This window comes from Mercenaria mercenaria, chromosome 15, assembly GCF_021730395.1.
Source record: "Mercenaria mercenaria strain notata chromosome 15, MADL_Memer_1, whole genome shotgun sequence".
Classification (NCBI taxonomy): Eukaryota; Metazoa; Mollusca; class Bivalvia; order Venerida; family Veneridae; genus Mercenaria; species Mercenaria mercenaria.
The window spans coordinates 72,644,968-72,667,662 of NC_069375.1; the positions used below are offsets into that span (position 1 = coordinate 72,644,968).

General features: G+C 36.1%; 1 long non-coding RNA gene across 6 annotated transcripts in view; it reads right to left on the minus strand.

Moving 5' to 3' along the window:
- Positions 1-823: 823 nt before the first annotated feature.
- LOC123558353 (uncharacterized) overlaps positions 824-22,695 on the minus strand; it is a 52,171-nt gene continuing 30,299 nt past the window's right edge. For 2 of the 6 annotated variants that reach the window (XR_008367512.1, XR_008367507.1), the window contains exons 8-13: positions 19,760-19,854; positions 14,402-14,552; positions 13,345-13,480; positions 12,020-12,136; positions 8,294-8,404; positions 825-6,103 (exon numbers count right to left, since the gene is read on the minus strand). This is a non-coding gene — a long non-coding RNA (uncharacterized LOC123558353). Of the gene's footprint in view, positions 6,104-8,229; positions 8,405-12,019; positions 12,137-12,477; positions 13,481-14,401; positions 14,553-19,759; positions 19,867-22,695 lie in introns of all 6 variants that reach the window. The other 4 variants (XR_008367511.1, XR_008367509.1, XR_008367508.1 and 1 more) reach the window with 4 other exon arrangements.

A 22,695-nucleotide genomic window follows, 5' to 3' on the forward strand; every position in this document is an offset into this window, starting at 1 on the left:
ATACAAACTTACAACTTACGTCAGACCGAGACAAAAAAAGTCGAAAAATACAAAACTGTTTTAATCTATAAATATATATTTGTATCAACTCGGACATATTATTCTTGAAAAGTTGAGCCGCACCATCAGAAAACAAACATAGTGCGTTCGCGACCAGCACCAACCTGCGCACGCAGTTTTGTCAGGATCCATGTTGTTCACTTTCAAAGCTTAATGAATTAAGAGAAACAGTAAAGCGAACAGCCTGGATCCTGACCAGACTGCACTGATGCATGCCAGACTCAAATGCACAATGTTCGTAAAGGTAAAAGGTAAAGGTAAGTTTTATTTACCGTCGCTTGGCGAAATAATTAACATAAGCTCTATAGAGCTTTTCTGCGACCCTATATTAAGAACAGTTAAAACTAGTTATACCTCACCCCCAGCAATTTGCTGGTACCCATTTACAGCTGGGTCGACTGAGGCGATCGTGATAAAGTGCCTTGCCCAAGGACACATCGCAATGGGAGTAGCCAGGTTTCGAACAAGGGGCCTTCACCTCCTTAGGAAAGCGTCTTAGCCCTCTCGACCAATGCGTCCACTTTAACCATCATGATACTACCAAGTAACTGATCTGACGGCATCAAGCGATTGGTTAACGGGAGAAAAACTGCAGAATCATTGGCTATTGGCAACACGCCTTCTTTCAAAGATTTCTTACCGGGGATCTATAAATTTAGACCCAAACGTTTCATAAATCTAAAGACACGGAACCCAGAAATCCATTAAAACCGAAGAAATCTCAGACACATAAACATAACTCAAAGTATTTTACTCTCAAGAACATTTTATTATAACTTCTAACGGATTTTCAGTATTACCAAATACGTACAACCATATATAGCAATCTTTGAATGTTAACTGTAGTTCACCTATATAGTCCGTCAATTCCGTTGAATCCTTTTGTTATAACAAGAGGGCCATGAAGGCCCTGTATCGTTCACCTGACCTATTGACCTAAAGATCAAGATAGTTTCATTAACATATGGTCATAAATGTGGCCTCCAGATTGTTAACAAGCTTTTCATTTGATTTGACCTAATGATCTAGTTTTTGACCCCACCTAACCCAGATTTAAACCTGACCTATATTATAACAAGAGAGTCATGAAGGCCCTGTATCGCTCACCTACCTATTGACCTAAGGATCATCAAGATTAAAATTCCGACCAAGTTTTATCAAGATATGGTCATAAATGTGGCCTCCGAATTGTTAACTAGCTTTTCCTTCGATTTGACCCGGTGACCTAGTTTTTGACCCGACATGACCCAGATTTAAACTTGTCCTGTAAATCATCAAGGTTAACATTCTGACTAAGTTTCATAAAGAATCAGTCATAAATATGGCCTCTAGAGTGTTAACAAGCTTTTCCTTTGATTTGACCTGGTGACCTAGTTTTTGACCTCAGATGACCCAATATCAAACTCATGTAAGATTTTATTGAGGGTAAAATTCTGACCAAGTTTCATTAAGATTGGGCCAAAAATGTGACCTCTAGAGTGTTAACAGTCAAACTGTTGACAACGGACAACGGACACAGGGCGATCACAAAAGCTCACCTTTGTGAGCTAAAAATAGATATAGCAGTAACTTCAACTTAAACGTATTGTCATTTCTGTTATATAAACACCCGAAGTATTTTCCCTGACGTGCCCAACAATACTTTCACTGTTCTGTGTTTGAACGCTGTATCTATGTCACCACGAGAAATTTCGAATTCCTTAGATGTCGCACTATGCATCGTATTGTGTAGGTTACAGGCATGGTTAGCTTAGGTGTAGGTGCTGTATTCTCAGGGTTATGTTATGTGCATACACAGCACTCCGTTGTGGAGGTTTATCCGTAACAATAATAATTTTAGTACCATTAATTTTACCAACATACTGCCTGGAAACCAAAACAATAATGGAAATGACGTAACTTCAACATTCAAAATATCAAGGTGGCACTAAAAACATAAAATGTTCTTCCTTTGTAATTCTTTCTCCTGTTGTTCAATATAATAAAACAACTTTTGACCTTTAAAGTGGTGACCTTGGAAAATGACTACTAATTATCATCAGTATCCCTTGCCTTTGTCTCAGTGAATAGTTTTCTGATGTGGCTCTACAGTAATTCATATGGCTGTATGATTTAAATCTTTGACCACTTAGGGTTGATAGTTGTACAGTATTGCCAGAGGACCAAAGGTCAAAAGTACATACCTACTGAATCACTTGCTAGTCAATAGTCAAAACTATTGTCTGAGGTCAAAAGTACATATCTACTGAATTACTTGCTAGTCAATAGTCAAAACTATTGTCTTCGGACCAAAGGTCATTAGTACATACCTACTGAATTACTTGCTAGTCAATAGTCAAAATTATTGTCTGAGGTCAAAAGTACATACCTACTGAATTACTTGCTAGTCAATAGTCAAAACTATTGTCTCAGGTCAAAAGGTCAATAGTACATACCTACAGAATTACTTGCTAGTCAATAGTCAAAATTATTGTCTGAGGTCCAAAGGTCAATAGTACATACTTACTGAGTTACTTGCTAGTCAATAGTCAAAACTATTGTCTGAGGACCAAAGGTCAATAGTACATACCTACTGAATTACTTGCTAGTCAATAGTCAAAACTATTGTCTGAGGTCAAAAGGTCAATAGTACATACCTACAGAATTACTTGCTAGTCAATAGTCAAAACTATTGTCTGAGGTCCAAAGGTCAACAGTAAATACCTACTAAATTACTTGCTAGTCAATAGTCAAAACTAATGTCTGAGATCCAAAGGTCAATAGTACATACCTACTGAATTACTTGCTAGTCAATAGTCAAAACTATTGTCTGAGGTCCAAAGGTCAATAGTACATACCCACTGAATTACTTGCTAGTCAATACTATTGTCTGAGGTGAAAAGTCAATAGTACATACCTATTGAATTACTTGCTAGTCAATAATCAAAACTATTGTCTGAGGTCCAAAGGTCAATAGTACATACCTACTGAATTACTTGATAGTCAATAGTCAAAAAACTATTGTCTGAGGTCAAAAGTACATATCTACTGAATTACTTGCTAGTCAATAGTCAAAACTATTGTCTGCGGACCAAAGGTCATTAGTACATACCTACTGAATTACTTGCTAGTCAATAGTCAAAATTATTGTCTGAGGTCAAAAGTACATACCTACTGAATTACTACTAGTCAATAGTCAAAACTATTGTCTCAGGTCAAAAGGTCAATAGTACATACCTACAGAATTACTTGCTAGTCAATAGTCAAAATTATTGTCTGAGGTCCAAAGGTCAATAGTACATACTTACTGAGTTACTTGCTAGTCAATAGTCAAAACTATTGTCTGAGGACCAAAGGTCAATAGTACATACCTACTGAATTACTTGCTAGTCAATAGTCAAAACTATTGTCTGAGGTCAAAAGGTCAATAGTACATACCTACAGAATTACTTGCTAGTCAATAGTCAAAACTATTGTCTGAGGTCCAAAGGTCAACAGTACATACCTACTGAATTACTTGCTAGTCAATAGTCAAAACTAATGTCTGAGATCCAAAGGTCAATAGTACATACCTACTGAATTACTTGCTAGTCAATAGTCAAAACTATTGTCTGAGGTCCAAAGGTCAATAGTACATACCTACTGAATTACTTGCTAGTCAATACTATTGTCTGAGGTGAAAAGGTCAATAGTACATACCTACAGAATAACTTCCTAGTCAATAGTCAAAACTATTGTCTGAGGTCCAAAGGTCAATAGCACATACCTACTGAATTACTTGCTAGTCAATAGTCAAAACTATTGTCTGAGGTCAAAAGGTCAATAGTACATACCTACAGAATTACTTGCTAGTCAATAGTCAAAACTATTGTCTGAGGTCCAAAGGTCAACAGTACATACCTACTGAATTACTTGCTAGTCAATAGTCAAAACTAATGTCTGAGATCCAAAGGTCAATAGTACATACCTACTGAATTACTTGCTAGTCAATAGTCAAAACTATTGTCTGAGGTCCAAAGGTCAATAGTACATACCTACTGAATTACTTGCTAGTCAATACTATTGTCTGAGGTGAAAAGGTCAATAGTACATACCTACAGAATAACTTCCTAGTCAATAGTCAAAACTATTGTCTGAGGTCCAAAGGTCAATAGTACATACCTACTGAATTACTTGCTAGTCAACAGTCAAAACTATTGTCTGAGGTCAAAATGTCAATAGTACCTACCTACTGAATTATTTGCTAGTCAATAGTCAAAACTATTATCTGAGGTCAAAAGGTCAATAGTACATATCTACTGAATTACTTGCTAGTCAATACTATTGTCTGAGGACCAAAGGTCAATAGTACATACCTACTGAATTACTTGCTAGTCAATAGTCAAAACTATTGTCTGAGGTCCAAAGGTCAATAGTACATACCTACTGAATTACTTGCTAGTCAACAGTTAAAACTATTGTCTGAGGTGAAAAGGTCAATAGTACATACCTACTGAATTACTTAATAGTCAATAGTCTGAGGTCAAAAGGTCAATAATTTTGACTACAGATTGGCAAGCCATTCATAAAGTGTTCTATAAGGCCTAAAAAAATTCTTTGTTTCCGGTAACATGCTCAAAAAAATTTGGGTAGGTAGGTCGGAATTTTTTTTTTTTTTTTTTTGAATTTTTTTTTTATTAAGGGAGACTTTTCGGAAATTATTTTTATGTCAAAAAATTTATATAAATAAGGGGGTTATGCCTTTAGAGCATCAGGAAGTTGATTTTTAACATCAATGACCATGTTTAAAGCATAAAAAGTGCAGTTTGGCAACTTTTTGTCAAAAAGTTGAAAAAATTATTTTCCAAGGCCATAAAAACATTTTGGGTCGGGCCAAAAATTTTGGGTAGGTAGGGATACCGGAAACAAACAATTTTTTTTTACGCCTAATACAACAAGAAATTGTCACACTTCCATTTTTAAATGCTTGACTTATTTGTCAGTTAAAATGTGTGTGATTATGAACCACTGATACTAGTATTATACAACTAATTTTGACTTTAGCCAAGCAAACTTTATTGTTGAACTATATATAGACTGGCCAACAGCACAAACTATGGACCAACAATTTATATAACAGGGTTATTAAAATAGTAGCTTGATCTGGGATAGAGTATTTGGCATAAGTGAATTTAAAAGCAAGGTTGAATATGAAACAAGGCACGTGCAAGCGTCGAGTGTTTTCTGACCTAGCAAAATCCACGAGAGTAGAATACAAATGCCAGATCTAGCTATTGTTATAATGAAGCTTTTATTATATACGAACCTCCACCTTTCTTTTATTTTATTTTGTTGGGTTTAAAGTCCTGTTTGTTGTCTTGTTATCGAACTAAATCTTCAGTGTTTTAACAGTTTATCCATAATGTTAAAATAGAACTGTGTATGCACTATCTACAGAAATGTTGCAGGTCATACATAATAAATGATAGTCTGGCAACATGAAATACAAAAGGTACAATAAGTTTTTTTTTCTGCCTGTTCTTATTTAATTGCAAAACACAAGCTGGATGTTTGACAGAATTTATACAGGTATATCATAATAATAAACTTTTTGAATAAATATCGTCTTGATATTTTTGCATATGAGAACAGTTTTTACACTTAAACTCAGATACATTGTTTTTTATTTAAAGGGGAAAAAAAACAACCATGATGTTTAAAATTTGAAACTATTCTTAAACAGGGCATAATTAACAAGTATATATTATCTTGAATTTGATGAAAAACTAATGTCTTGCCCCGACTTGACGGGACAAGCAGAATTAGTTCTAGTTCAAGTTAATTCCGAGCACTGGAACAATATACAATATATAGGTAATTTGCAAGAACCTGGCAATAAGTTCAGGTGAATGATAGTGACTGAATTTTTCCCAGTTTGAGAAAACAAGGTTCAACTGTATAAACTTACAGGAGGTACATCAAACAAGTCTGTATCTTGACCTTTCGTGGCAACGAACTTGGGTCTCCAACCATCTGTGCTGTTGCAAGGACTCCCCCTCTCTTATGTCCAACACATATACTGAATCTAAAAACAAATGATAACTAAAACAGAACATTTCAGTCTATATACGGTGTTACACCCTTGGTAGATTCAAATTTCTAAGTTACAAGCTGGAACGTTTTAGCAAGCTAAATTTGAGTATACAGTCCCTGTGCCCACCCCCTCCACACCACCGCTTGCAACCCCTTTTAAGCTTGTGTGCAAATATATTGAAATCCAGGAAGTAGGAAAGAACTGTCTGTAAAATCCAAATGAAGTATATTTGTAAGGCCTAAAACAAACAAGCAGCTAACGCCTGACAGTGTTTTGACCGGGTTTTCCGATTTAGGTGATAATGAGTTAAAGTTCTAATAACGGCATACAACCCCTAAATTAATAAGTACTATTGAAGGAAAAAGGAATGGACAAGTTGAAAATGAAATTAAAGAATGAAATTGTTGTAAAAAAATAAAAGTAAGAAAAACATCATTTTCAATGTTTACATCCATGTGACCTTGACCTTTGACCCGAAATCAAGAGGGTCATGCACACATCAAACCAACATACGTTTCAAGGTCCTAGATGAAATACTTGTCCAGATATTGAGCGGAAACAATTTTCAATGTTCAGGTCCCTGTGACCTTAACCTTTGACCCAATGACCCCAAAATCACTTGAGGTCATGTACACATCAAGACCAATGTTCCTATAAAGTTTCAAGAAATACTTGTCCAGATATTGATAATCACTAGAGCAGGACCCTGTACAAAAAAGGTTAAGGATCAGTAAATTCAAAGGCAATGACCTGAAATCACTTTACCTTCTGACTGACATTCGAACAAACGTAAGGATGACAAACAAGTATAGGACAAAACTACTCTTGAACAAATCCCCTTCCATAAACTACCTTAAAGTTTTCATTTCAAGATATTTTCATGGAATGTAATTGTACAGTAAGGTCTATAAGCAGTTGTTCATGCTCTGATATATAATGTAACTGGATTCCGGGTTGTTATTTTTTCTGGTCCTTTGTGATCACCGAGTCCATCCAATAGAATCTGATGTGCAATAGAGTTCCGCTTAAGCTGGTGCTAGGGGGTGAGAGAGGTGTTGCACTTTCCTTTACCTCTCATGAACAGACTCAATCAAACTGAGTCTGTTATTATTCCTTTTCAGTTGCATTCTATGCTACCAAGGGATCATTTTACACAATTTATTTATCAATATTTGCAAAATAATGAGAATTCTGTTAAATGCATGGCAGGGCTTTTATTCAATCAATGCAAAGAAGCAGAAGGAGTTTTGTCCAGCAGCTTTGGCTTACTGGCATATCCCCATTAAAGCAGTCAAGGCATTAATAACACAGATAACAGCTAAAATTCAGTAACTATTTTAGCATAACTATGTTGGTGTGACATAAAAATTAATGTCAGTTATACCATGTAACAATCCATCCCAAATAATCACAAAATTAATATTATGCTTATTTTTTCAAATATCTAATATTCATTTTCTCTATGAAAACTTATTTTACATCACATTCAGAGCAAGATTATCATGAAGTTACCTAAATACCAAACAAACACTTCTAGGATTTAATACCAGTACCCGTCCCTTTGAAGTGATTGTGGAGACCACATGGTCACTGACACTTCAACCTCCAGAAGGAAAAGGAGCCCTTTCACCACTGTGTCTCGATGACAGCGTAGCTTTAAGGTAGGTACCATTTGATTGAGAAGACTAAGGATATTATTGGTAATTGCTGCGACCCATTCTGCCAGTACGTACCATTTGATTGAGAAGGCTAAGGATATTATTGGTAATTGCTGCGACCCATTCTGCCAGTACGTACCATTTGATTGAGAAGGCTAAGGATATTATTGGTTATTGCTGCGACCCATTCGGCCAGTACGTACCATTTGATTGAGAAGGCTAAGGATATTATTGGTTATTGCTGCGACCCATTCTGCCAGTACGTACCATTTGATTGAGAAGCCTAAGGATATTATTGGTGATTGCTGCGACCCATTCTGCCAGTACGTACCATTTGATTGAGAAGGCTAAGGATATTATTGGTTATTGCTGTGACCCATTCTGCCAGTACGTACCATTTGATTGAGAAGGCTAAGGTTATTATAGGTTATTGCTGCGACCCATTCTGCCAGTGTGTACCATTTGATTGAGAAGACTAAGGATATTATTGGTGATTGTTGCGACCCATTCTGCCAGTACGTACCATCTGATTGAGAAGACTAAGGATATTATTGGTGATTGTTGCGACCCATTCTGCCAGTGAGTGGCTATCATCAAAATGTAACACACTTCCCATTAACTCCCACAAGCTCAACTTTTAAATAAAAACAGCATGTTGTAAAATCATAAATGTTTGCAGAGAATTTATTTTTGCTATTTTAACGTTTTTATTTTGCCAAAAACTTGTTCTTGACGAAACTCATACATTTTTTTCTGAAAAGAAACAAGAGTGCCAGAATGTCACAATATACTCCCGTCACAGCAAATTTCTTTACACTAGCACCTGTATTTGCAAATGGAATTTAAATTTTATGGTTGTTTAGTAATTATTGTAATTCTTTTGTTTTTCTAAACCCTCATAAAAACTCTTTACCAGGTAGAGATATCTTAAAATACATCTAAAATTTGAAAGTAACATCTACGTTGTACCACAGAAAAGTGGTTTTGGTTTTTCCCTACAAACAAGTATAAAAAGTTACATTATAAGTTTTTTATAGTAACAACTAAGGGATGTTAATGTTTAAAAAAAAACAAAAAAAAACAAACAAAACAAACAAAAAATCCTAAAAAAAAAAAAAAATTGCAAGTCCACACAAAAATCCTTACCAGGCAGAGATATGTCAAAATACACTTAAAAATTGGATGTAACATGCATGTTGTACTACAGAAAAGTGGTCTCGATTTTCCCCTACTATGCCCCAACGATAACTTGATATTTACAAACATGACTATAAATAGATTAAAATGGAACATAGAGAATTCAACATTCTTCTAACATGTTACAATCTAAATATTTCTAGATTTTGTACCAATTACGAATTAGCTCAGTGGTAAAGTATACTGTCCATGTTCAACAGACCTTTTGCCGTGTGGGTTCGTTGCATACAAAATAAGATTCCTTCATGAGCTCTGTGACAACACGACAGAGAGGTATATACTGCAGCATGGCAGTTTATAATATATATCAAAGATGATATTGATTAAATGCATGACTTACGCCATGCAAATAATGAACATACTATTGTGTTATATAAAGACATACATATATACAAATACAAACCATCAAAGAAACAAACAAACAAAAATACAGAAGCAAAAATGAAAACGAATAGGAAAAATAAAACATCTGAAAAACAAGAGTGCCAGAATGTCACAATATACGCCCGTCACAGCAAATTTCTTTACTCTAGCACCTGTATTTGCAAATGGAATTTTAATTTTGTGGTTGTTTAGTAATCAAGTCCACAAAAAAAACTCCTTACCAGGTAGAGATACATTAAAATATACCTAAAATTTGAAAGTAACATCTATGTTGTACCACAGAAAAGTGGTCTTGTTTTTTCCCTACGGTCAATTATAAAAAAGTTACAATATAAGTTATTTATAGTAACAACTAAGGGAAGATAATCTTAAAAAAAAAAAAAAAAAAAAAAAATCCAAAAAAAAATTGTAAGTCCACACAAAAATCTTTACCAGGTAGAGATTGGTCAAAATACACCTCATAATTGGATGTAGCATGCATGTTGTACTACAGAAAAGTGGTCTCGATTTTTCCCTACGACTAGTAATGAAAAAGTTACAATGTAAGCTATTTATAGTAACAACAAAGGGAAGTAATTCTAAAGAAGGGAACTGCGCAAGACACTTCGTCTCATGATGGTGTATAATTGTGCCAAGTTACATCAAAATCCCTCCATGCATGAAGAAGAAATGCTTCGGACAAAGTTATTCTTGTATCTGACCTTTGGCCTCTAAGTGTGACCTTGACCTTTGACCTAGGGACCTGGTTCTTGCGCATGACACTCCGCCTCGTGGTGGTGAACATTTGTGCAAAGTTATATCAAAATCCCTCTATGCATGAAGAAGAAATGCTCCGGACAAGGTTTTCATTCTTGTATCCGTTGACCTCTAAGTGTGACCTTGACCTTAGACATAGGGACCTGGTTCTTGCGCATGACACTCCGCCTCGTGGTGGTGAACATTTGTGCCAAGTTATATCAAAATCCCTCCATGCATGAAGAAGATATGCTCCGGACAAAGTTTTCTTTCTTGTATCCTTTGACCTCTAAGTGTGACCTTGATCTTACACCTAGGGACCTGGTTCTTGCGCATGACACTCCGTCTCATGATGATGAACAATTGTGCCAACTTTCATCAAAATCCCTCCATGCATGAAGAAGATATGCTCCGGACAAAGTCATTCTTGAATTTGACCTTTGACCTCTAAGTGTGACCTTGACCTTAGACCTAGGGACCTGGTTTTTGTGCATGACACTCCGTCTCATGATGGTGAACAACTGTGCCAAGTTTCATCAAAATCCCTTCATGCATGTAGAAGATATGCTCCGGACAAAGTCTGTGGACGCCGCCCGCCCGCCCGCCAGGGGCGTTCCCATAATACGTCCCGTTTTTCAAACGGGCGTATAAAAAAGCTCATGAGTGAGGATTCGAACTCATGAAACGAATCGCTTATATGCAGTTGTTTGTCTGCATTTTACCCAACTGAGCTATGTTGCCATATACACAGTGGATATCTAAAATGAAAGAAATACTAATATATGCTTGTCAAGTAATGTGCGAGCATTATGAATTGTTATTACATCAGTTATCATGAATTAGACTCGTCCTCGCGTTTCGGCGGGAATCACGTTATCATTGGGGATTAGTACGACTTGTAATGAAAAAGCTACAATATAAGCTATTTATAGTAACAACAAAGGGACGTAATTCTAAACAAGGGACCTGCGCATGACCCTTCGTCTGGAGTACAATTGTGCCAAGTTACGTCAAAATCACTCCATGCATGAAGAAAAAATGCTTCGGACAAAGTAATTCTTGTACCTGACCTTTAGCCTCTAAGTGTGACCTTGAACTTAGATCTAGGGACCTGGTTTTGGCGCATGACACTCCGCCTCCTGGTGGTGAACATTTGTGCCAAGTTATATCAAAATCCCTCCATGCAGGAAGAAGAAAGTCTCCGGACAAAGTTTTCATTCTTGTATCCTTTGACCTCTAAGTGTGACCTTGACCTTAGACCTAGGGACCTGGTTCTTGTACATGACACTCCGTCTCATGACGGTGAACAACTGTGCCAAGTTTCATCAAAATCCCTGCATGCATGAAGAAGATATGCTCCGGACAAAGTATGTGGACATAACATAGGTTATACATATATATGCATTTACATGTACTTTAAAACTTTACAGAAGACCGTGAATAAAACATGCTATCAAAGACACATCAAACAGGTCTGTAGACAAAAATCACAGCAGCTTACAATATATTTGAGGTATCACATCACACAAGGTGGTTTATACCAGTATACAAACATATGAAAGGCACGGATTTGTGATCATGACATATAAAGTTTGATCTTCAAATGTGACCTTAACCTTGGACATAGTTATACGGTGTTACCTTGACCTTGGACACATCTGCATGGGTCATGCCCTCTACATGTCATCATTATGACTTGGACAATACAGGGTGCTTATATCAAAATCCATTCTGCTGTTTTAATGGTATGGAGTGGACATACAATTATCTCAACTTTGACATTTCAAGTGTGACGTTGACTTTGAACCAAGTGATCTGACTTGTGTAGAGTATTTATTCAGTCAAATTATGATGACTTACAGAAGTGTGTATTTACATGAAAATCTATTAGTTTTGCAAAGACATGCCTCGTACTGAGTGTGTAAATTTTTACTTGAGTTGATCTGTCTGATCGACATATCGTGTAATGTATGCATATAACAGTGGTATTGATGAGTAGACAACACACTGTCTCAAGTCTTGGTAAAATCACGCCAGGAGGTGAAGTCATCTGAAATATTTAAAATAATAAAATAAAACAAGATCTGCAGAGTGCAAATTCTTAAAGTTTCCTAAAAAACATCACCTTTATAGATAGAGGAGAGCTTACACATCCACTAATCTCCAACAAATAGTTTCAACTTCTACCTAGTGAGCCGTTCAAAAAGTGTTTAATTACATGATATCAAGGTTTTTCCTCAAGTTATGATTTTAGAAAAGTAAACCTATAATTGAACAATGAGCCAGTCAATAGCACAAACTAGTAACTGGCCAAAAAAAAAGAAGTTATGTAAATGAATTTACCATTACCTATAAAACATATTATAATAATCATGTATATCATATACTTACTCTTTCATTTGCATTTAAGGATGCTGAAAAGTAAAACATAACAAGAGCTGTCACTAATGGTAACAAATTTCCCCGCAGCACCTTGACCTTCGACCTGGTGACCTTGACTTTTGACCTGGTGACCCCAAAGTCAATAGAGGTTGTGTACTCCATAAGTACTATCATCAAGTGAAGTTTGAAGGTCCTGGGTGCAGTGGTTCGTGAGTGAAGTGCCTTCATGCAAAAAGTTAACATTGGCCCTTGTGACCTTGAACTTTAACCTGGTGACCCTAAAGTCAGTAGGGGTCATGTACTTAATAAGCACTATCAGCATGTGAAGTTTGAAGGTCCTGGGTGCAGTGGTTCGCGAGTAAAGTGCCTTCATGCAAAAAGTTAACGTTGTGACGAACGAAGGAACAAACTAATGAACGGACCGACAGTTGATAACTAATATGCCTCCCTTTGGGGGCATAACAAAAATATAGTATTACAAAATATTCTAAAAATAAAACTGAAGAGTGTGCAATTTTTTTCCTGAATTAACTATCACATCACATGTAACAGAACTGTCCGTAATACAGCACATTGGACTTTTCTCAGTGCTTGACTCTGAATAAGAGCTTTGCCAGTAAAAAGTGCTTAACTCAAATATATAATCAGAGTTATGATGATTCTTTCTTCTGATGTAGACTTTGATAGTAAATAAATATTCTAAATTTAAGTTTTGACAGTAACAGATATTGGTCATTATATTAAAACTCTAACAAAATAATTCTAAGTTATAAAGGACTATTACTCTGTCAAAATTCAAAACAAGAGTTATGGAGATTGTTTCTTCTAGTGAAGCTTTTATAAATAACAATTTCAAGTTTAAAGCAGTATACTTACAATGGTCGGAAGATTTGTTAAGGAACAAACCAGCTGCTTTGAAATACTGGATAGTCAATGTAACGACACCTCCCGCTGTTTTCAATGCTTCCGTCACCTGATCATTTGTGTAGGTCTCTAAGTTTACATCATTCAACTTAAAGTAAGGAAACAGTATGAGAAGAGGGATGGAAACATTTAGTCAAAATATAAATCGAAATATTTCAGTTAGTTTAAGGTTATTGTACAGCTTGTGAAAAAGCGATTGCAGAATAACTTTATCATTACTAAATCCAGTTCTTCTGAAAAGCCACGTCTGTTCAAACCAATGACCTTCCAGCTGAACACACTAAGCTTAGCAACTAGACTACCACACTCCTTTACATTTTCTCCTCCAATGTATCAAACTTACAATTCTCATTATATTGTTTAGTTTATCTGCTGGAGTTTCAAAATCAATTGTCAAAGTTTCATTTTATTTATTATATTCATTATACTGACTAGTAGAAAATAGCTCATGGCAAAATTGACAAGCAAGTCATAATCAGAAAATGCCCTGTGAAAAATCATCTGACTGGAACATGAAGACAATATGTGCTCTCTTGACAGTGAATTTATTTCTTTTGTTTGGTTCATCATTGCACAGGCACAATTGTAAGTCATATGGCGACTTTTCTGATGTGATGGTGGATGAAGACCCCAGTTGCCCCTCCGTGCATTATTTCATCAAGAAAGGGCGCCTGGGTAGAACCAACGATAATCTATAACCCAGTTGAATGTCTTCCTCGTATGAAGAATTCAGTGCCTCCAGTGAGGCTCGAGCCCACATCGATGCCAGGCAAGTGATCTGAAGTCAGCAAACTTAACTGCTCAGCCATGGAGGCCCTTCTTGATAATGAAGCTTCCTATGAAGTTTCATTAAATTCGAACCAGTGATTGCTAAGAAATATTTCGTACAAGAAATGCTAATGGGCAGATGAAGAAGCACCTATATTGTCGCCCGTCCTATTTGCTTCCCCTCCGGGAAACATAAAAATAACCATAGTTATAAATGCTTTACATGATAAGAAATTATTACCTTTTGTACAGATTCTCTGATATAAAGAGTTGTCTGGTTTTCGCAGCTGCCTGGCCGGAAATATATCTAGATAGCATGGCTTGTGCCAGAGGCTTGTGCTCAGAACCTCCCTCAACACTCAACCAAAGTCCTCCTACTATCTGTCTATGGACTGCAAATGTGCAAACATGGAAATATGTTAGTCATAAATATTGCATGTTCTGTGTATTAGAAGATCATCTTTTAATATCTTCAAACTCAGCAGTATTTTACAGATCCTTTTATAAACAGTTCTGTTCAAATGACAGTGACTCATTTGTTAGACACGGTAACACATAAGGTCTGATATCTAAGGAGAAAAAATGTTGCCTAGCAGCATTGTAAAATTAGTATAATTCACTAGGGAGTCATTTTCCTATAGAAAGACCTGTACAAAATTATACACCCTTATTTATGGTCCCTGAATTTGTTTATGCGTATACTAAATTAAAGAGGGTCATTGACCCTAAAGCGCTCACCTGTGTACAAGGCTTCAAGTGTGATTGTGTAAGTACAAAGTTAAGTTTCTTCTAAGTTAGCCTATATTATATATATTTCACGCACACTTTTGAACCTAGGGCAATAATTTGAAAAAAATCTGATATTACCCACCAAAGACCAAGGCTCTAGCTGTTATTGATTCAGAGAAGAAAAGTGACTACACCCCCTGGCAGCCATGTCTTTTGAGGAATTGGAATATTTTGAACAATAGTGGTAGAGGGTCACACAAGAACCATTTGTGCAAAATTATTTTAAAGTCAGGCTAGCAGTTTCACATGAAAAAGATGTTTAAAGTTTCCATGTTTAAAGTTTCCACTATATACATATATATATCATCCAAATTTCAAGGATGTATCTTCAAAAAAAAAGAAAGAAAGAAAGTAGGTCGGGGCATATGCCCCCCCAGGAGCATAAATGAAACAATCTTGTTAGAAATAAACTAGGAAATGACACACATACCAAAGGCTTAGGACATAAACTTTTAGACAAGAAGATTTTTTTCCTACATACACTGATATAAATAACCAATCCACCCTGGTGGTCATGCTTTTTGAAGGTTTGGAATAGCTTGAACAATAACTAAGGTATATTTGTGAGAAATTATTTTTGGAATCAGGCTAAATAAATGGAGGAAAAAGTCACCACATCCCCTGATTGCCATGTTTATGACTCTGAATAACATTTGCAGTGGGTCACCAAAGGAACATTCATTTTGTGAAATTATTTTTAATATTATTTATCCATTTTGGTCCATTTTATCTATTTTGGTTGCCATGGACACAAGATATCTGCACTTAAAACATCTCCTACACCTTTGTTGATCCCTTTTGCTGTTCAACCAAATCTTATGCTTGCACCAGCAAACATAGACACAGTGGTATAGGAAAGATTGTCAGACCAAATCTCATGCTTGCACCAGACACTATGGAGACAATGGTATAAGAAAGACTGTCCAACCAAATCTCATGCTTGCACCAGACACCATGGACACAGTGGTATAGGAAAAACTGTCCAACCAAATCTCATGCTTGCACCAGACACCATGGACATAATGGTATAGGAAAGACTGTCAGACCAACACTCATGTTTGCACCAGACATCTTGGTCACAGTAGTATAGGAAAGACTGTCCAACCAAATCTCAAGCTTGCACCAGACACCATGGACATAATGGTATAGGAAAGACTGTCCAACCAAATCTCATGCTTACACCAGACACCATGGTATAGAAAAGACTGTCCAACCAAGTCTCATGCTTGCACCAGGCACCATGGTATAGGAAAGACTGTCCAACCAAATCTCATGCTTGCACCAGACACCATGGTATAGGAAAGACTGTCCAACCAAATCTCATGCTTGCAACAGACACCATGGTATAGGAAAGACAGTCCAACCAAATCTCATGCTTGCACCAGACACCATGGTATAGGAAAGACTGTCCAACAAATTCTCATGCTTGCACCAGACACCATGGTATAGGAAAGACTGTCCAACAAATTCTCATGCTTGCACCAGACATTGACACAATGGTATAGGAAAGACTGTCAGACCAAATCTCATGTTTGTACCAAACACCATGGACACAGTGGTATTGTTAAGACTGTCCAACCAAATCCCATGCTTACACCAGACACCATGGACACAGTTGTATAGGAAAGACTGTCAGACCAAATCTCATGCACCAGTCCTGATCAAATCTCATGGTTGCACCTGTTCAGACCAAATCTCATGCTTGCACCAGACACCAGTTACTGTTATATTTTCCTTACCCATCCAGTCCATTTTCTGTCAATTTTCCAAACTACTTTAATCACTACAACTGCTCATTATGCAAATAAAGGTTCAATGTGTAAATTAAAAGCTTTTAAAGGTTCTACAGCAAAATAAAATGTTCTAAAGGACTTTTACAAAATTAACGGCTTATAAAAGGTTTAAAGGCTCCACTGGAAGGCCTGCACAATGTCAAATCATGACATTGCCAGTATTTTAATATTCAGATGTAATGACAGACCATTATTATCTCTCAATGTAACTGCTAGAGTGAGTGTTAGCAGCTAGAAAATAAAAAATACAGTAAACATAACAAGACATTTACTGCAATAAATCATTTTACAGACTTATTTACTTGTATCTATTTCAGTTCTTACTTTCTTGGTTGTGATTTGAGTCATGCCAACCAAGTTAAGGTTATTCTGTGACTTCACCTGCAACATTTTGACTACTGTAAGCCCATGTGTTCTCTAGTAATTGATTAGTTATAATATTTAGCTTTCATTTACTTTGACCTTGACTTATTAACCACTCTAACAGTAGGAATCATCTTATGACCATAGATATTCAAGTAAAAAGACCCCAGAATCAACCAATCAAAGAGTCTTAATGAGACCTGTCAAATGAGAGCACTCTTGACTACCTAAAGCTTGTTAGTAAAATGGATGTTCTATCTATGAAAACATATTGTCCCAATTCATGTAAGAGTTATGGGATTTGTTGCTATTATCTTGTTAAATTGCACCCAACACCGGCTTGAAGTTTCAACCAAATACCTGAATTAATGTTGGAGATAGTAACTTCCAAACAAAACTTTAACCTATATTTTGCAATTCCAAAACTAGACATAGCTTAGCCAAATACAATCAAGAGTTATGGTCATGCATCTTTCACTATGTTTTGTCCAAAACAATAACTTGTGTTGTGTTTCAGTTCAATATTTGCTTTGTCTGTGAAAATAACAATAAATATGCAAAACTTCAATCCTATAAAGGGAAAAATTTGTTGAAATTTATGTAAGAGTTATGGAACTTTTCTAAGTAACAGAGGGGAATATTTCTGGAAATACAGCACTTACCATTAAACAACTTGTCACAATAACGAGCAGGTATAACATAGAAAATAGTTAACTTAACAACAAGAGCTACACCATGCGGGGTAAAATGCACCCGAAGGATTATATCAGAGGATGGGATATAATCTAAACAAGAACTCTCTGTGGACTTTTCTCAGTGCTTGACCCTGAATTGGAGCTTTGCCAGCAAAAACAATTCCAAGATAAAAAGGGACATAACTCAGTCAAAATGGGAATTATGTCTCTTGGTGTAGACTTTTATAGTAAATAACTCTTTAGAGTTTAAAGTCAAAAGCTTATAATAGTAATAGAGCTATTTGACAAATAATTCTATGTTAAAAAGTGGCATAATTCTGTCAGAATTTAAATCAGAGTTGGGAATTGTTTCTCCTGGTGTAGACTTTGACAGTAAATAAGTATCTAAAGTTTCAAGTCAAAAGCTTTAATAATAACAGAGATATTTGATTTTATCTAAAACTTTAACCAAAGATTCTAAGTTAAAAAGGGGCATAATTCTGTCAAAATTCAAATCAGAGTTGGGAATTGTGTCTCCTGGTGAAGACTTTGATAGTAAATAACTATTTTGAGTTGCTAGTCAAAAGCTTTAACAGTAACATAGATATTTGACTTTATCCGAAATTTTAACAAAAAATTATAAGTTAAAAAGTGGCATAATTCTGTCAAAATTCTAATCAAATTTATGAGGATTGTTTCTCCTGGTGTAGACTTTGATAGTAAATAAGTATTTTAAGTTTCGAGTCAATAGCTTTGATAGTAACAGAGATATTTGACATTAACAAAAACTTTAACCAAAAATTCTAAGTTAGAAAGGGGCATTATTCTGTCAAAATTCAATCAGAGTTATGTGGATTGTTTCTCCTGGTGTAGCCTTTGATAGTAAATAAGTATTTTAAGTTTCAAGTCAATAGCTTAGATAGTAACAGAGATATCTGACTTTATAAAAAACTTTAACCTGAACGACGTCGCTGATGCCGATGCCGGTAAGTGCGCAATAGCTCTACTTTTTCTTCGAAAAGTCGAGCTAAATATTTAGAGATCGTCAATGCTGAACCCCAAAGGACAGAAACAACAAAGGGAAGAAAATAAATCCTCCCAAAAATTTCTTACCTGGTACATATGTGTCAAAATACACCTAAAACTTGGAGCTAGTATGTTGTACCACAGATAAGTGGTCTTGGTTTTTCACTACGATCAATAAAAAAGTTACAAAATAAGTTATTTGAAATAACATAAAAGGGTAGTAATTCAGTAAAACAATTATTGTTAGTGAACAAAAAAGGGACCTGCCAAATTAAAACAAGAGCACTGCATTGCAGAACAATATACACAAAAAACAAAGTCATATGACCTTTGAGCCCCAAGTGTGACCTTTACCTTGAAGCTACTCATCCAGAACATGTGCTCTGCACTTCATATTGGTGTGATGAACATTAATTTTGTACCAAGTTTCTTTAAAATACTTCAAAAAAGGACTGGGTCGTGTGCTTGATTGTTTGCTGGACAGATTTGAAAAAATTGGACCTCACGCAATTTTTCATAATGGGAGTCTATGGGAAAATTGCAACATTCATAACATTTTCGTGAATAAGTTTTTTTTTCTAAAATGTAGATCTCACATTTGTAAATCAACATATGGCCTTTAATATGGTGAAATAAAATGTATAGGTCCGTGTGCTTACTTTAGAGATATCTGGCCATGATTAAAGTGAACCATCCATTTCAAGCTATATTTAGGACTTTTTCAATTATCTAACTTGTCACATGTTTTCATATGATATTTTAACTTTACAAAGATAGTCATAGTATTGTTTTGATAAATTTACTCACAGGTTGCCATTAATTCATAGACTGATTTTCATTTACGTACACCGAATCCAGGTTTTATTCTATGTTTTCCGGATAAATGACGTTACGCCATCACTTCCGGTTTATCAAACGTGCAGAACTACCTTAATAGACTGTGCATCAAATTACCTGTTTCAAGAAGCTGCTGAACTCTGAAGTTTCCATGAATCACAGACATTCTTGTCCTTAGGAACTTCCTGAGGTCATTTTCCTTTTTCTCTTTCCTGTAAGACAGTCTATAAGATATAACAAAAAAGATTTTAACTGTGAGAATTATATCAAATATATTTCACATTTTATTAAGTGTGACATGGGACTGACCCAGTAAGGTTGGTAAATGACCTAGAAAAAAAGAAAACAAGAGGACCATGATGGTCCTGAATCGCTCACCTCTTCCCACATGACCCAGTTTTGAGTATGACGTCGTTTTTTCTATTATTTGACATAGTGACCTAGTTTTTGAGCTCATGTGACCCAGTTTTGAACTTGACCTAGGTATTATCAAGATAAAAGTTCTGACCAATTTCATGAAGATCAATTGAAAAATACGGTCTCTAGAGAGGTCACAACGTTTTTCTATTATTTGACCTATTGACCTAGTTTTCGAAGGTACGTTACCCTGTTTTGAACTTTACCTAGATATCATCAAGGTGAACATTCTCACTAATTTTCATGAAGATCTCATGAAAAATATGGCCTCTAGAGAGGTCACAAGGTTTTTCTATTTTTATACCTACAGGCCTAGTTTTTGACCGCACATAACCCAGTTTCGAAACTGACCTAGATATCATCAAGGTGAACATTCAGATCAATTTTCATGAAGATCCATTGAAAAATATGGCCTCTAGAGAGGTCAAAAGATTTTTCTAATTTTAGCCCAACTGACCTAATTTTTGACCGCAGTCGACCCAGTTTCAAACTTGACTTAGATATCATCAAGATGAACATTCAGACCAACTTTCATACAGATCTCATGAAAAGTATGGCCTCTAGAGAGGTCACAAGGTTTTTTTATTATTTGACCTACTGACCTAGTTTTTTATGGCACGTGACCCAGTTTCAAACTTGACCTAGATATCATCAAGGTGAACATTCTGACCAATTTTCATGAAGATCCATTCAAGGGTATGGCCTCTAGAGAGGTCACAAGGTTTTTCTATTTCAAGACCTACTGACCTAGTTTTTTATCGTAGTTGACCCAGTTTCAAACTTGACCTATATATCATCAAGATATACATTCAGACCAACTTTCATACAGATCCCATGAAAAATATGGCCTCTAGAGAGGTCACAACGTTTTTTCATTATTTGACCTACTGACCTACTTTTAGATGGCACGTGACCCACTTTCGAACTTGTCCTAGATATCATCAAGATGAACATTCTGACCAATTTTTATGGAGATCCATTCACAAGTATGGCCTCTAGAGAGGTCACAAGGTTTTTCTATTTTTAGACCTACTGACCTAGTTTTTGACCGCACAGGACCCTGTTTCGAACTTGACCTAGATATCATCAACATGAACACTCAGACCAACATTCATACAGATCCCATGAAAAATATGGCCTTTAGGGAGGTCACAAGGTTTTTCTATTATTTGACCTACTGACCTAGTTTTGATGGCACGTGACCCACTTTCAAACTTGACCTAGATATCATCAAGATGAACATTCAGACCAACTTTCATACAGATCCCATGAAAAATATGGCCTCTAGAGAGGTCACAAGGTTTTTCTATTATTTGACCTACTGACCTAGTTTTTGACAGCACGTGACCCACTTTCGCACTTGACCTAGATATCATCAAGGTGAATATTCTGACCAATTTTCATGAAGATCTCATGAAATATATGGCATCTAGAGAGGTCACAAAGTTTTTCTATTTTTAGAACTACTGACCTAGTTTTTGACCGTACATGATCCAGTTTCGAACTTGACCTAGATATCATCAAGATAAACATTCAGACCAACTTTCATACAGATCCCATGAAAAATATGGCCTTTAGAGAGGTCACAAGGTTTTTCTATTATTTGACCTACTGACCTAGTTTTTCATGGCACCTGACCCAGTTTCGAACTTGAACTAGATATCATCAAGGTGAACGTTCTGACCAATTTTCATGAAGATCCCATGAAATATATGGCCTCTAGAGAGGTCACAAGGTTTTTCTATTTTTAGACCTACTGACCTAGTTTTTGATGGCACGTGACCCAGTTTCGAATTTGACCTAGATATCATCAAGGTGAACATTCTGAGCAATTTTCATGAAGATCTCATGAAATATATGGCCTCTAGAGAGGTCACAAGGTTTTTCTATTTTTAGACCTACTGACCTAGTTTTTGACGGCACGTGACCCAGTTTCGAACTTGGCCTAGATATTATCAAGGTGAACATTCTGACCAACTTTCATAAAGATCCCATGAAAAATGTGACCTCTAGAGTGGTCACAAGCAAAAGTTTACGGACGGACGAACGGACGCCGCGCGATCACAAAAGCTCACCTTGTCACTTTGTGACAGGTGAGCTAAAAATAAGTTGCAAAGCTAAATGCCTTTAACATGTTTAAACGATCGCTATATGTACTTGGATGCAAAACTTCAACTATATGCAGATACCGACGCCAGGGTGAGTAGAATATCTAGGACAAATCTTCGAATAGTCGAACTAAACACACTATACTTGCATATACGGTTTGCGTAATTTCCTCATTGTTTTATATATACTAAATATACCTTTCACCAAGCCAGCTCATCTTGTTTGCACAACAGGTAAATCTTTCTATCAGGTTGTTGGTTCGAATCCCGGGGAAGGTGTTAGTTTGGCTATCTGTAAGGCAAAACATCAAGGTGAAGTTTACTCCCTAGTTTATGTGAAGAAGTTATCAGTTACCTGTTGAAAACTTTGTAGCAGAGTTACAAAGGTCCCAAACCTAGGGACATTTTTCACTAAACATACTGCATGCCAACACGGTATCTTATAAGTAATAGTGCATCACACTAAAACGTATGTCAATCAAAACTACATATCAGATAATTCACACATGACACTACATGGTCTGAAAT